Consider the following 11784-nt stretch of genomic DNA (forward strand, 5'->3'; position numbering starts at 1 on the left):
GCGCCACATGGCTGCGGGTCGCTCCGGCTTCTCGCAGTCCCGAGGGTTCCGCGGGCACGTAGCTGCGAGACCCGGGCGGCTGCCCTCCGCCCGGCTCACGGGGCGCTCGTGTCCATCAGCTGGTCGTGCGGAAATCCCGTGGTTGGCCTCCCTCCCTCCCTCCCTCCCTCGTCCAGCCGCCACGTTTTCGGGGTTCGTGCGACTGGGATGAAATAGACCTTCCCAACGTCAATCGGAGATCATCCATCATACCTCTCGAGTCCCCAAAAGCCAAGAAACACGCCAACCAAAACGCTTTTATTATGCCAACGGTTCCCGTTTTCATTCCTATCGTTTAGGGAGGTTTGGTGGCAGCAGCGGCCGAAAGCAAAAGGAAACCCGAGGAAAGCGGCTCCATCCACCAGGGCTGTGTCTCATCGGTGCCGACGCAGGAGGGACGGGCTTCGTTCGTTCGTTCGCTGCGGCCCAAATTCCCGGGCCGCCCGAGGACCGCTCGCACCGGCCCGAGGGAGGGAGCCCCGGCAGGCAGGATGCCTCCGGGGAAATGGCCAAGTCGACCGCGCGACCCACAACCCGCCCGACTCGGGGCGAGAAGGAGCATGGAGGAGGACTCCGTCCCCTAGTCGGCAGACGGCCCCGGGACAGGGACGTTCGCCAAAACCTCCCCAAGGCCGCTTTCCGTGACCGAGTCGGCCTCCCCGCCTGTACTCGTCCCGGCCCGAGAAACGAGACGCGGGGTGGATCGGGACCAGGCCACGCACCAGGCCGGCCGGCGCGGCATCCTCCCTCCCCCGACCTGACCTGACCTGGACGAACGCCTCCCCATCGCCCGCCCCCGCGAGGCTGATCCGTCCGGCCGGTGAGGAGGCCGCTTGTCGGGCGCCACCTGCTGCCCGGCATCCTCTTATATAGTGTTCGAGGAGGTCGACCAGGTGGCCCGGCCTGGATTGGGGGGGGGGGGCGCGGGGTGCGGTGTCCCGGGCGGCGGGGGACGGGGGGGGGTAGGAGTGGAGAGGGAAAGGTGGGCGTGGAGAATGCCGGGGTCGGGGGTCGGCGCGGGGCGGGGCGGGAGTTGGGGATAGGGGAGGGGCGGGAGGCCGTCTGGACATGGAGGGTCGGAAGAGCGGTGGTGACAATGATTTTCATTATCATTTAGAAAGAAGAACGTGGACTTCTTTAGAGGAGTCCTTTGAATAGCTTCTCCATTTAGTTAACATACATCCAAATGGAGGTCGGGAAACTTGGGTCCTGTTAACATATGGATGGAAGTGGAAAGAACTATCGCGATGACCGTCCTTGTGTTTCTTTTATTTTTTCTTTCTTCCTGCTCCCCAAAGCCGCCCCCCCACCCCCGCCCCGCCCCGCCCCGCCCCGCCCCGCCCCGTCCCGTCCCGTCCCGTCCATAGTTGTAGGTTCCAGTGGTAGGTCTTTCGCGTTTCTGCTATGTGGGACGCCGCCTCGGCGTGGCTTGAAGGGCGATGCTGGGTCTGGGGCTGCGCCCAGGATCCGAACCGGTGAAAACCTGGGCCGTCGAAGCCGGGGGCCGGGGTGGGGGGCGCTACTTGACCGTTCGTCCACGGGCTCGGCCCCCGGCCCCTTGTTTTCTAGGGAGAGAGACAGAGAGACCCGATCCATTTTCCCTTGGCCTCTAAAGCGTGCGTGTGGTCGAAAGGCGACAGAGAGAGGGGTTCTGGTCCAGAAAGCCCCGACTGCGCCGCCGCGGGGATCGGTCGGTTCCGCCCGAACCGTCCGAGTCGGAAAGGAACGGACAGCTTTCCTCCTTTGGGCCCCTGACTTGGGACCGACAGGGGAAGAGGAACAGGCCTCTCTCCCTCACACCCTGGCCCCTTCCTCCAGGACGCCCTCCTTCTAGTCAGCCCGCCTCTGGCTTTTCCACACGCCGACGACCGCTCGTCGGCATGGACCCACCTTCCTTGGGGGACACCACCACACGACTCTCCCACTCGTCTGCCTGCCTTTCGTTGGCGTCGCTGCCAAAGGCGAGGGGTAGGGGTGGCGGTGGCAGGGACGGCAGGGGCCCAGCGGCTCTCTGGCGGGTGAGGAAGTCTTGCTGGTTCTCCTAGGTCGGTGATCTTTCTCGATCTCCACACACATTCTTCGTTTGGGGAGCCAAGAGACGCCCTCTGAGGAATCCCTATGGCCAGGGTCGATCACTTACTCGCTCACTGCCTCGGCCTCGGCCTCGGCCTCTGTCAGTCTTGTCTCTCTCCCTCCCTCCCTCCCTCCCTCCCTCCCTCCCTCGTCGGTCTCTGTGTGTGGACGTCTAGGTGGAGGCGAGGCAGGGAGGCCACCCACCCACCTACCTCGTGGTTTACCACACGCTCTACACGGAGGTAGAATTCCCATCCCACCGAATCCATCCTTTCCACGGGGCACAAGCCAGTGGCCTTCGGGAGTCTCTCTCCCCAAGGTGGCGCATCCGTCACGGCTATCTATTTCCAGAAGGTTTCCGTTTCCATCCCCTCCCCCCGAAAGAAAAAACGGCCCCACTCCCGGATCTGCCCCACCACGATCACCACCACCACTGCCGCCGCCGCCGCCGCCGCCATCTGCTGTCGCCCTCTAGGGTTGGACCGTTCTAGCTCTCTCCTCTGTGTGGAATCGCAACGTAGGTCGCCTTGGATGTCTGGCACCTCTCACTTAGCAGAAGGTTTTGGAGGCTCAGGCTGGGCCACGCTTTGGCCCGGGTCAGTGTTCCGTTCCTCCGGACGGCTTCCTCGTTTTCCACGAGAAGGAGCCGTGAAGACGGAAAGGAAGGGCGGATGGATGGCTTTTCCCGTGCTACCGAGTCCCTCTCCCCTTTTCCCCAAAGCGTGAGGGGCGGTCGAGAGGATCGTCTCTGATGACAAAAGTCAGAGGCACCCCGGGTCAGACACCGTGCGAGGCGTTGGTGTGTTCTCGAGAGGAGAACACGTCCCCGTCAGCGTTTCCTGTCGTTCTCGTTCCGAAAGGATTCACGCGCCACCCCGTCTCCCTCAAGGTCTTAGGGCTGTCGTGCTCCGCAGCCGTCACGTGTCGTGGATCCTGGGCACCACCACGCCACCCCGCCCCCCCCCCCCCCCCGCCATAGCTGTCGATCGCTATGTGGCACGCCTACGTTTGCCCAAAAGAGCAGTCCGATGGACAGCGTGGTGCTTTTCCCAGCAGGCAGGCAGGTGAGAGTCACCCCTCTAGAAGGTTTCCAAGCCCCGTTCCATTCTCAGAGGCAGCTCCTTTGGCCATCAAGGAGGCAGGCGATGGGGGTGGGGGTGGGGATGGGGATGGGGCAGGGGCCTCTGTCCCTCTGTCGCGGTAGAAATGATTGGGAAAGGAGGGACGATGGGCGTAGGTCGACCATCCTGGGCGGTGGTGCTTTGGGAGCTTTTTCTAGAAGAAGGAGCGAACGGCGTTCCCTGGGAAGGGAGGAAACCAGAGGAGGTCCCCCTCAGACCGACCTGGCACGAGAAGGACACACACTCTCTCTCTCTCTCTCTCTCTCTCCCTTTTCTTCCTGACTTGAAATCAGGAGACAAAACTCCCCTGCCAAAGGGGCCCTCCCAAAACGGGGAGTGAGGAAGACCTCCTTCTCTTCACGGCTGAAGTTCTCCCTGCCTTTCCTGGACGGGAAGGATAGCACCTACGCCCGCTGCCGTCGGTGACTTTTAGTCCCCCTGGAGAGGAAGAAATTCTTTCCCGTGGCCGAACCCTGGCGGTTCGTTCGTGCTGCAGAGGACGTGACCCTCTCTGACACACCCAGGAACCTCCTCGCTCCGGGTCGAGGAGAGGGAGTTCTGTTCTGTGGTTTAGAATGGTGCTTAAAAAGGGATGTCGCTTACAAAGGGTCCTCGTCCCCCTTCCTAAACCTAAACGGACGGCTCGGCTCGGAGGCGTGAGATACGTTTCGCATCCTCCTCGTCGTCTTCACTCAAAGTTTTATTGGAGTTTGGAAGATTTTATTTTTTGTCTTTCCTTTTTCTCCCCAAAGCCCCCCGGTACGTAGTTGTGTGTTCTTCGCGGTGGGTCCTTCTAGCGGTGGTATGTGGGACGCCGCCTCAGCGTGGTTTGATGAGCAGTGCCGTGTCCGCGCCCGGGATCCGAACGAACCGATGAAACACTGGGCTGCCTGCAGCGGAGCGCGCGAACTTAACCACTCGGCCACGGGGCCAGCCCCTTACTGGATTTTCAAAACAACTCCGGGGGCCGGCCCGGTGGCGCGGCGGTGAAGTTCGCACGTTCTGCTCCGCCGGCCCCGGGTTCGCCGGTCCGGATCCCGGGCACAGGACCCGGCACCGCTTGGCGAGCCACGCTGTGGCAGGCGTCCCACCTGGAAAGTAGAGGGGGATGGGCACGGATGTCAGCTCAGGGCCAGTCTTCCTCGGCCGACAGAGGAGGATTGGTGGCAGATGTTCGCTCAGGGCTCATCTTCCTCAAAAATAAAATAATAAATCGATTCGATAAAATGTCAAATAACACAACCGCGGGATCACGCTTAGAGTCACCCTTGGCCCGATGATGCCACTCCCCACCCCCCCCACCCCCCTGCCCCCCACCATTTGGAGGTGCCGTCAGTGGGATTCGTTCCTGTTTGTCCATCTTTCTTCCTCTTTTTTTTTTTTTTTTTAAAGACTGGCACCCGAGCTCATTGCCAATCTTTTCTTTTCTTTTTATTCCTCCTCCTTCTTCTTCTTCTCCCCAGAGCACCCCAGTACCTAGTTCTATATTCTCTTTGAGGGTCCCTCTGGTTCTGCCGTGTGGGACGCCACCTCAGCGTGGTTTGATGAGCGGTGCCGTGTCCGAGCCCAGGATCCGAACCTTCCAAGCCCCGGGCCGCTGAAGCGGAGCGTGCAAACTCAACTGCTCGGCCACGGGGTCAGCCCCTTCCTTCCTTCCTTCCTTCCTTCCTAAGGAGGAGGAGGCAGGCACTGTGTGAAGTCGCCAGTGAGTCTGTGGAAAGAGACGGAGGATTTCCCATGGGAAGCCGGGGCGGGGGACACGGACCGATGTCGTGCGAACTTGAAGGTGAAAGATCAAAAAACCCACACACGCCTAGAGCGGCGGGTTGCCCGTTAGGAGTTTGCTTGCCGGGCCCATAACGCAGGGCTCATCGATGAGCCAAACCGTCCGTGATCCTCAAGCAGTCTAGTAGGGTTAGAGAAAGGAGGGGGGCACTCTTTCTGCCCCAGATGAGGCGAGTTTCTCAGACAGCCACCCTGCCCCAACATCTTCCCTCCCTGCCTCCCGGCCCTTGGTGGACTGCGGCCTAAGGGTGGGGGAATTGAAGAAAGCCGTTCAATGGGAAAAAGCCCGAGGCCATGGGAGAGAGCTTCCTGCACTTGAATGAAGCCCTGACGCCAGGCCCATCGGAATGAATGGGCCTGACCTCCCCTCCCCCCTCCCCCCTCCCCCCTCCCAGGCTGGCGACTCGGCAGTGGAAGGCTAGGGGTTTCTTCCGAAATGGTGAACCGGCCCCCTTGTCCACAGGAAAACCACACACGGGTACAGCCTAGGCCGGATCTCAGGCCAAGTCGTCAGGGTGGCAAGATGATGGCGGATGAGAGGAAACTTGTTCTGGGACCGCACCGCCCCCCCCCCCATCGCCTCTCTGGCTGAGAAGAGGGCTGGGGAGCGGTGAGGGTCAGGGGGAGAGTGGGGGCGGGGCCGGGACAGGGACCACCGGGCAGTAGGACGGGAGTAGCCCTGAGGCCTGCCTGCCTGCTTCCTTCCCTGCCGGCGCAGGGCTGAGAGAGGCACGGGGCACGCTGGCTCCTGCCCCTTCACTCATTCGGGAAGCCTCCTGTTGTTGCTCCTGAGGTGCCGGCTGCGGTGACAGACAGAGCAAAACTCCTCTCTCTGTCTATTTCTTCAAAGGCCCGAGTCTGAGCTACGACAGATTCCCCTGTGGCTCAACCCGCAACCTCCCATCCTGCCAGACCAGACCCCTTGTCTAAAAACCTCCACTGGAGGAGCTCTTCCACCTGACTCGGAAAGGAAACACCAGCCCCGCCTCAGCCTCACACCCACCACCACCACCACCACCCGCCCCCCCCCCGCCCCACTCTCCTCCGGACCCAGATACCTAACAGAGGGAACAAAAATCCAAAAATCCTGCTGCTCTCCTTCTACCACCTCCACTTCAGAAGAGTCAGTCTCCCCCGAACACCTCAGACTCTGTGACTTCCCGCGGCCTCCCTTTCCCCGTCCCCATTCTCTCCCCGGACGGGCCCCATCTTACACTTGAACGACAGCTCCACCGCTCGGGGCAGCTGGACACGATGTCCCAAAGTGGCCCGGACGGTAGCCTGGTCGATTCCAAAGGACCCACGCACGCAGTCGGCCATAAACGTGGTGTGGAGATCGTGGACGTTTGCGGGCCTCTGATCAAATCACTGCTCCGGGGACCCCGGCGTCTAGGACCCGTCTTCTCCGTGTTCTTCACACCGTTGCTCCTGGGCCGGTTATTCTCTTCCCTCTCACTGACCTTAACGTTTTGTCTCTGCCATTGAATTTTGACTGTGCGAATGTGACTTGCCGCTGTAGGGCTGCGTGGATCTCTCAGGCATCCTGCTGTGCCGTGCGGGGGGGGGGGGGGAATCCTTGGTGGGTGGGTCGATAGACGTCCCTTTGGTTGTGCCCTGGAGGGGAGAGACAGAGGGGACGACTCAATCCACCACGAACGCTGATGTCGCTCCGATAAACCTGTAGCGGTGATTCTAGTTTATGGCCCGTGTCCTGAAAATAACTTCCCGAAGGGCCAGCCCGGCGGCACAGCGGTTAAGTTCGCACGTTCCGTTTTGTCAGCCAGGGGTTCGCAGGTTCGGATCCAGGGTGCGGACGTGGCGCCGCTTGGCGAGCCACGCTGTGGTCAGCGTCCCGCCTATCAAGGGGAGGGGGATGGGCACGGATGTTAGCTCGGGATCACTCTCCCGGGGCAAAAAGAGGAGAATTGGCAGCAGGTGTCAGCTCGGGGCTCGTCTTCCTCGAAAAATAAATTAATTAAATTAATAAAAACAACTTCCCAAACCTCTCTGATAACTTGAAGCTTTGAAGTTTTGCGAGGTGAAATCAGGTGATAAAAAAGTCCACGGACAGGGGCGGCCCCGTGGCCGAGTGGTTAAGTTCACAAGCTCCCCTTCGGCGGCCCAGGGTTTTGCCGGTTCAGATCCCGGGCACGGCACGGACACGGCACCGCTCGTCGGGCCGTGTGGAGGCGGCGTCCCACATGCCACAACTGGAAGGGCCCTCAACTAAGATAGACAACTATGTCATGGGGGGGATTGGGGGAGAAAAATCGGGAGGGGGGAAAAAAAAAACAAAAACGGAAGATTGGCAACAGGCGTTAGCTCTGTGAGGGCCGATCTTCCTCACCCAAAAACTAAAGTGAGATGAAATCAAATAAAGCGAAGGAAAAGATAAACCTATGAAATCCCATGTTTCTAAAAGTGGCCAAGTGTTTAGACATTGGCCAAGCGACGGAATGCTCATGGGAAGGACAGTTCCTAATTGCTGGCTTCTTAGTTTTCACCAAAATTAAGGTTCGTGAGGGTTAAAAAATCTACTTAACAAATGCGATGAAAGCCACTAGGCCGGCCCGGTGGCGCGCTGGTTAAGTGTGCCTGTTCCGCTTCGCCGGCCCGGGGTTCGCCAGTTCGGATCCCGGGGGTGGACGTGGCACCGCTGGGCGAGCCACGTGGTGGTAGGCGTCCCACATATGAAATAGAGGAAGATGGGCACGGAGGTGAGCTCAGGGCCAGCCTTCCTCGGCAAAAAGAGGAGGATTGGCAGCAGTTAGCTCAGGGCTCATCGTCCTCAAAACAAAACAAAACAAAACAAAAAGCCACTAAAAGTGAATATGGGAAACATCTTTGTGTTCAAGGAAAGTGAGATGGCTGCCTTCAGGCAAGAGGGCCTAAAAAGTAAAGATCGTTTTGTCTGTGAAAAGGTGATCAAAGTTTCACGGGGAAAATAATCTGAGAAAAAGGCCTGTTCGTGGTCAAGTGGCCTAAAATTGGAACGAGTGGACAGATAGAAATGGCGAGCGATAGGATCTATGGGAGTCTATGAGGAAGCCATTGGGTGTCGGCCTAATTCGGCCTGACAGTGTTTTTCGAAAAGGGCCTGACGTGGCCGTCGAGCACGCATCGCATCGTAGATCCGCTTTACACATTTCCTACGGCAAGAACCAATGCCCTTAAGGGAAAGGAGCAGCTTCCCCGTGCTCGGGCCTTTCCTTAAGGAGAGGCATCTTTCCTTAGGCTAGGAGCGGATGGTTGCGCTCACCTTTGACCATCCGGCTCCCCTGTGACCACCCAGGCCCAGACAACAGACCTGCCACCCAGCAGTGTCTGTCGATCGCTGTGCCGACAGAGCAGTCTCGCGACTATCATCCAAGGGACCTTTCGATCCTATGTGAAACGTCCTCTCTGGGGGTCTAGAAGCACTCTGTACACCCCACTTCCCGGGCACCCTCTCTTCCTTCGGGAAGAAAGGCCCCGGGCCACAGTCCTCACATTTTAGCTCAGAATAAACGCACCCCGATTTTCACGGATAGATTGGTTCCGGATTATTTCCGTCGACAGAATGGAATCAAGTCAATGAGTTTCAAGATCGGAGGGAAGCTGATGCAAAATCAGAATTTGTTTTTCTCACTCCCGAAAGGATACTTTTCTCTAACTTCTAGTCTCCTCCTGATAAAGACATTGGAAAAGGTTTCTCTTGACCTCTGAGGGAATCGACACCAAAGACAGAGATCCTCCATTTTGTCAGAATGATTTCCTAGGCCTCCAATGGAGGAGGCCTCCCTCGGACGGGAGCTCAGCTTTTGTTTTGCAACAGTTTTCCTCTCTCTGCTTGCCTTTAACATCTCCTTTCCCGTTCTTCTTTTTTGGAAGGGAAATACGTGCACCGCTGGGGAAAAAAAAAAAAAAAAGAATTTTCTAAATGACCAAAGAAGATCTACGACTGTTGTTATTTTGGTTTCACGGAGCAGTTCCACGTCCACATTTACTCCATTTTAAACACCCACACACACTCACAGCACGGCGCTGTGAGGATGTCCCGGGGAACTCGATTTGTGGAGGGAATGGCTGTGAGGTCTCTGCCCCCCAACCCCCACCATTTGGGTGCTTCTGCTTGTTGATGAGGACGGGAAGCCCTGCTGAAATCCATATTCTTATCACCACACGTGCATCTGCACCCATGCTCCCCCCCGTGTGTCGTCTTTGGGCTTTGCTGTGGCCCCGTGCGGAGGGAGACCTGTTTTGTGTTGTAAACTTTTCCGCGGCCAAGCGGCTCGGTCCTTTCCTCTACGACTTGTGGGCTCTGTCTGTCCGTCTGCCTTAGAGAGACCCTCTGGGCCGGAAGTGACAGGCTGCACACAATTCCTGACAGACTGCGGACAATTCCTCCGTCGTCACGGTCCTTCTCTGATGACGTGCATGGTTTCGGTTTGACAGCGACCCCCACCCCCCACCCCGCCGTGATTTTCTAAGTCCTCCCGGGAGCCCGGGAAGTGCTCGGGCCGCTCCGGGAAGCGGGGGCCGGCAGCCCCGGCCTGCCCCGTGGCATCTCCGGGGACTTTTCCACCTCTGTCCGCGTCAGCCAGCCGGCAGCCCCGCGCCCGGCCCGGCCCAGAAGTCACGTGGGGAGTCTGTCCCCTTCCTGGCAAGCCCACCCACCCCACCCCCCTCCCCGCCGATTTTCCAACACCTCCTTCTGCGCCCAGGGTTGCCCTGTGCTGCCTGGGAGCTCCGAGGTGGACACCCTGGGGCCTCACGTGGTGACCTCCCGCCCGCCCCAAGCGGGCCCAGAGAGAAAGAGAGAGAGAGAGAGAGACAGAGAGAGACAGAGACAGAGACAGAGACAGAGAGAGACAGAGACAGAGACAGAGACAGAGACAGAGACAGAGAGAGACCTGACCCGGCGGTGGGCTCAGGCTGTGCACTCTCGCTGGCTGGTGACCCGGTTCCCTCCCGCTGACCCCTCCGCGCCGGTCGTTGGGCGCCATCTGGCGGCCGCTTTTACAGAGTGGCCCTCCTCCGGAGCCCCGGCGACATGAGCAAGGGATGGGACTCGCAGGACGTCTGTGTGGTTTCCAGTGTGGGGCTGTGTGGAACAGAGCTGCTAAGAACATTCATGCCCCGGATTCTGTGTGAATGAACAGGAACGTGGCCGCAGCCCCCACCCCGCCCCCCGCCCCAGCCCCCGGGAGTGGTGGGAGTGGTGCCCTCCAGACCACCCTCGGGTTGGATGCCTCCCTCCCTGGAAGGACTCACGGGACTCCACAAAAGCTGACTTCCTGGAGGTCCAGCGGAGACCCCCAAGGCCCAAGGCCCCCCCCCCCCACCCACCCACCACAGATCACTGTGGAAGCCTTAATGACCCAAGGCTCCAGCTACATACAGACGCTCTTAGGAGGCAAGATACACCAAAGGCTTATGTAGGTTGCCACTTTCGGTGGTTGTTTCCGCGGCGTGTCAGTTTTGGAACCCGCCACGCCCTTTTTCACAGAGGCCATACCGTTTCCCTTCACCACCAGTGAGGCGTGAGTGACTGACTTGGCTTCTCCGCGACCTGACTAGCAGTTTGATCCTGTTCCGGTATTTGGAAGAAGGCAGTCTCACCCATGTGTCCCCACAATGTCTCCCTCTAATTTTCTCACTTGCTTTTCCAGGGAACAGCTCACATCTTTTCATGCGCTTATCGGTCATCCATGCGTACCTCCTCCACCCCAGGTGAAAGTGCCTGCTCTGTCTATTGGTCTTCCATTCTTTTTGTATTTTTCAGTGTTGATTTCCCCCGGGTCTCCACTCCATTGTGGGTTTTGTTTTTTGTTTTTTGTTTTTTGTTTTTTTTTTTTGCTTAAAGATTGTCACCTGAGCTAGGCACTGTTGCGCTGCTTCCTCAGTTTCAGAGGGTACCTTTTTCAGGGTTGCTTTTTGACCGGGTCTCCTCGCCATTGTATTTTTTTATTTTATTTTTTTTGCTTAAAGATTGCCACCTGAGCTAGCCTCTGTTGCCCATCTTCTTCGGTTTCAGAGGGTAGATTTCTCAGTGTTGCTTTTTCGCCAGCTCTCCACGCCCTTGCGTCTTTTTTTTTTCTGCTTGAAGGCTGCAACCTGAGCTAGCTTCTTTTGCCCATGTTCCTCAGTTTCAGAGGGTGGATTTCTCCGTGTTGCTTTTTCCCCAGGTCTCCACACCCTTGTGTGTTTCTTTGGCTTAACGATTGCCACCTGAGGTAGCCTCTGTTGCCCATCTTCGTCCGTTTCAGAGGGTGGATTTCTCAGTGTTGCCTTTTCCCCAGCTCCCCACGCCCTTGTGTGTTTCTTTTGCTTAAAGATTGTCACCTGAGCTAGGCACTGTTGCCCTGCTTCCTCAGTTTCAGAGGGTACCTTTTTCAGGGTTGCTTTTTGACCGGGTCTCCTCGCCATTGTATTTTTTTATTTTATTCTTTTTGCTTAAAGATTGCCACCTGAGCTAGCCTCTGTTGCGCTTCTTTCTCAGTTCTAGAGGGTAGATTTCTCCGTGTTGCTTTTTCCCCAGGTCTCCACGCACTTCCTTTTATTTTTCCTTAAAAATTGCCACCTGAGCTAGCCTCTGTTGTCCATCTTCGTCGGTTTCAGAGGGTAGATTTCTCACTGTTGCTTTTTTGCCAGGTCTGCACGCCCTTGTGTTTTTCTTCTGCTTAAAGGTTGCAACCTGAGCTAGCTTCTTTTGCCCATGTTCCTCAGTTTCAGAGGGTGGATTTCTCCGTGTTGCTTTTTCCCCAGGCCTCCACGCCCTTGTGTG

The 11784-nt window shown here is 58.0% G+C and overlaps 1 long non-coding RNA gene across 2 annotated transcripts; it reads right to left on the reverse strand.

The window, feature by feature from the left end:
* Positions 1-3917: 3917 nt before the first annotated feature.
* LOC139043087 (uncharacterized) lies at positions 3918-9971 on the reverse strand. Of its 2 annotated transcripts, XR_011500166.1 has the most exons (4): positions 9911-9971; positions 6233-8904; positions 4710-4944; positions 3918-4422 (listed from the first exon to the last, which is right to left on the reverse strand). It is a non-coding gene; the product is annotated as an uncharacterized lncRNA (long non-coding RNA). The 2 variants fall into 2 exon arrangements; XR_011500165.1 differs by lacking the exon at positions 9911-9971 and having other exon boundaries at positions 3939-4426; positions 6233-6593.
* Between the last annotated feature and the right edge of the window lie 1813 nt (positions 9972-11784).

This window comes from Equus asinus, unplaced genomic scaffold (genome assembly GCF_041296235.1).
Source record: "Equus asinus isolate D_3611 breed Donkey unplaced genomic scaffold, EquAss-T2T_v2 contig_155, whole genome shotgun sequence".
Lineage (NCBI taxonomy): Eukaryota > Metazoa > Chordata > Mammalia > Perissodactyla > Equidae > Equus > Equus asinus.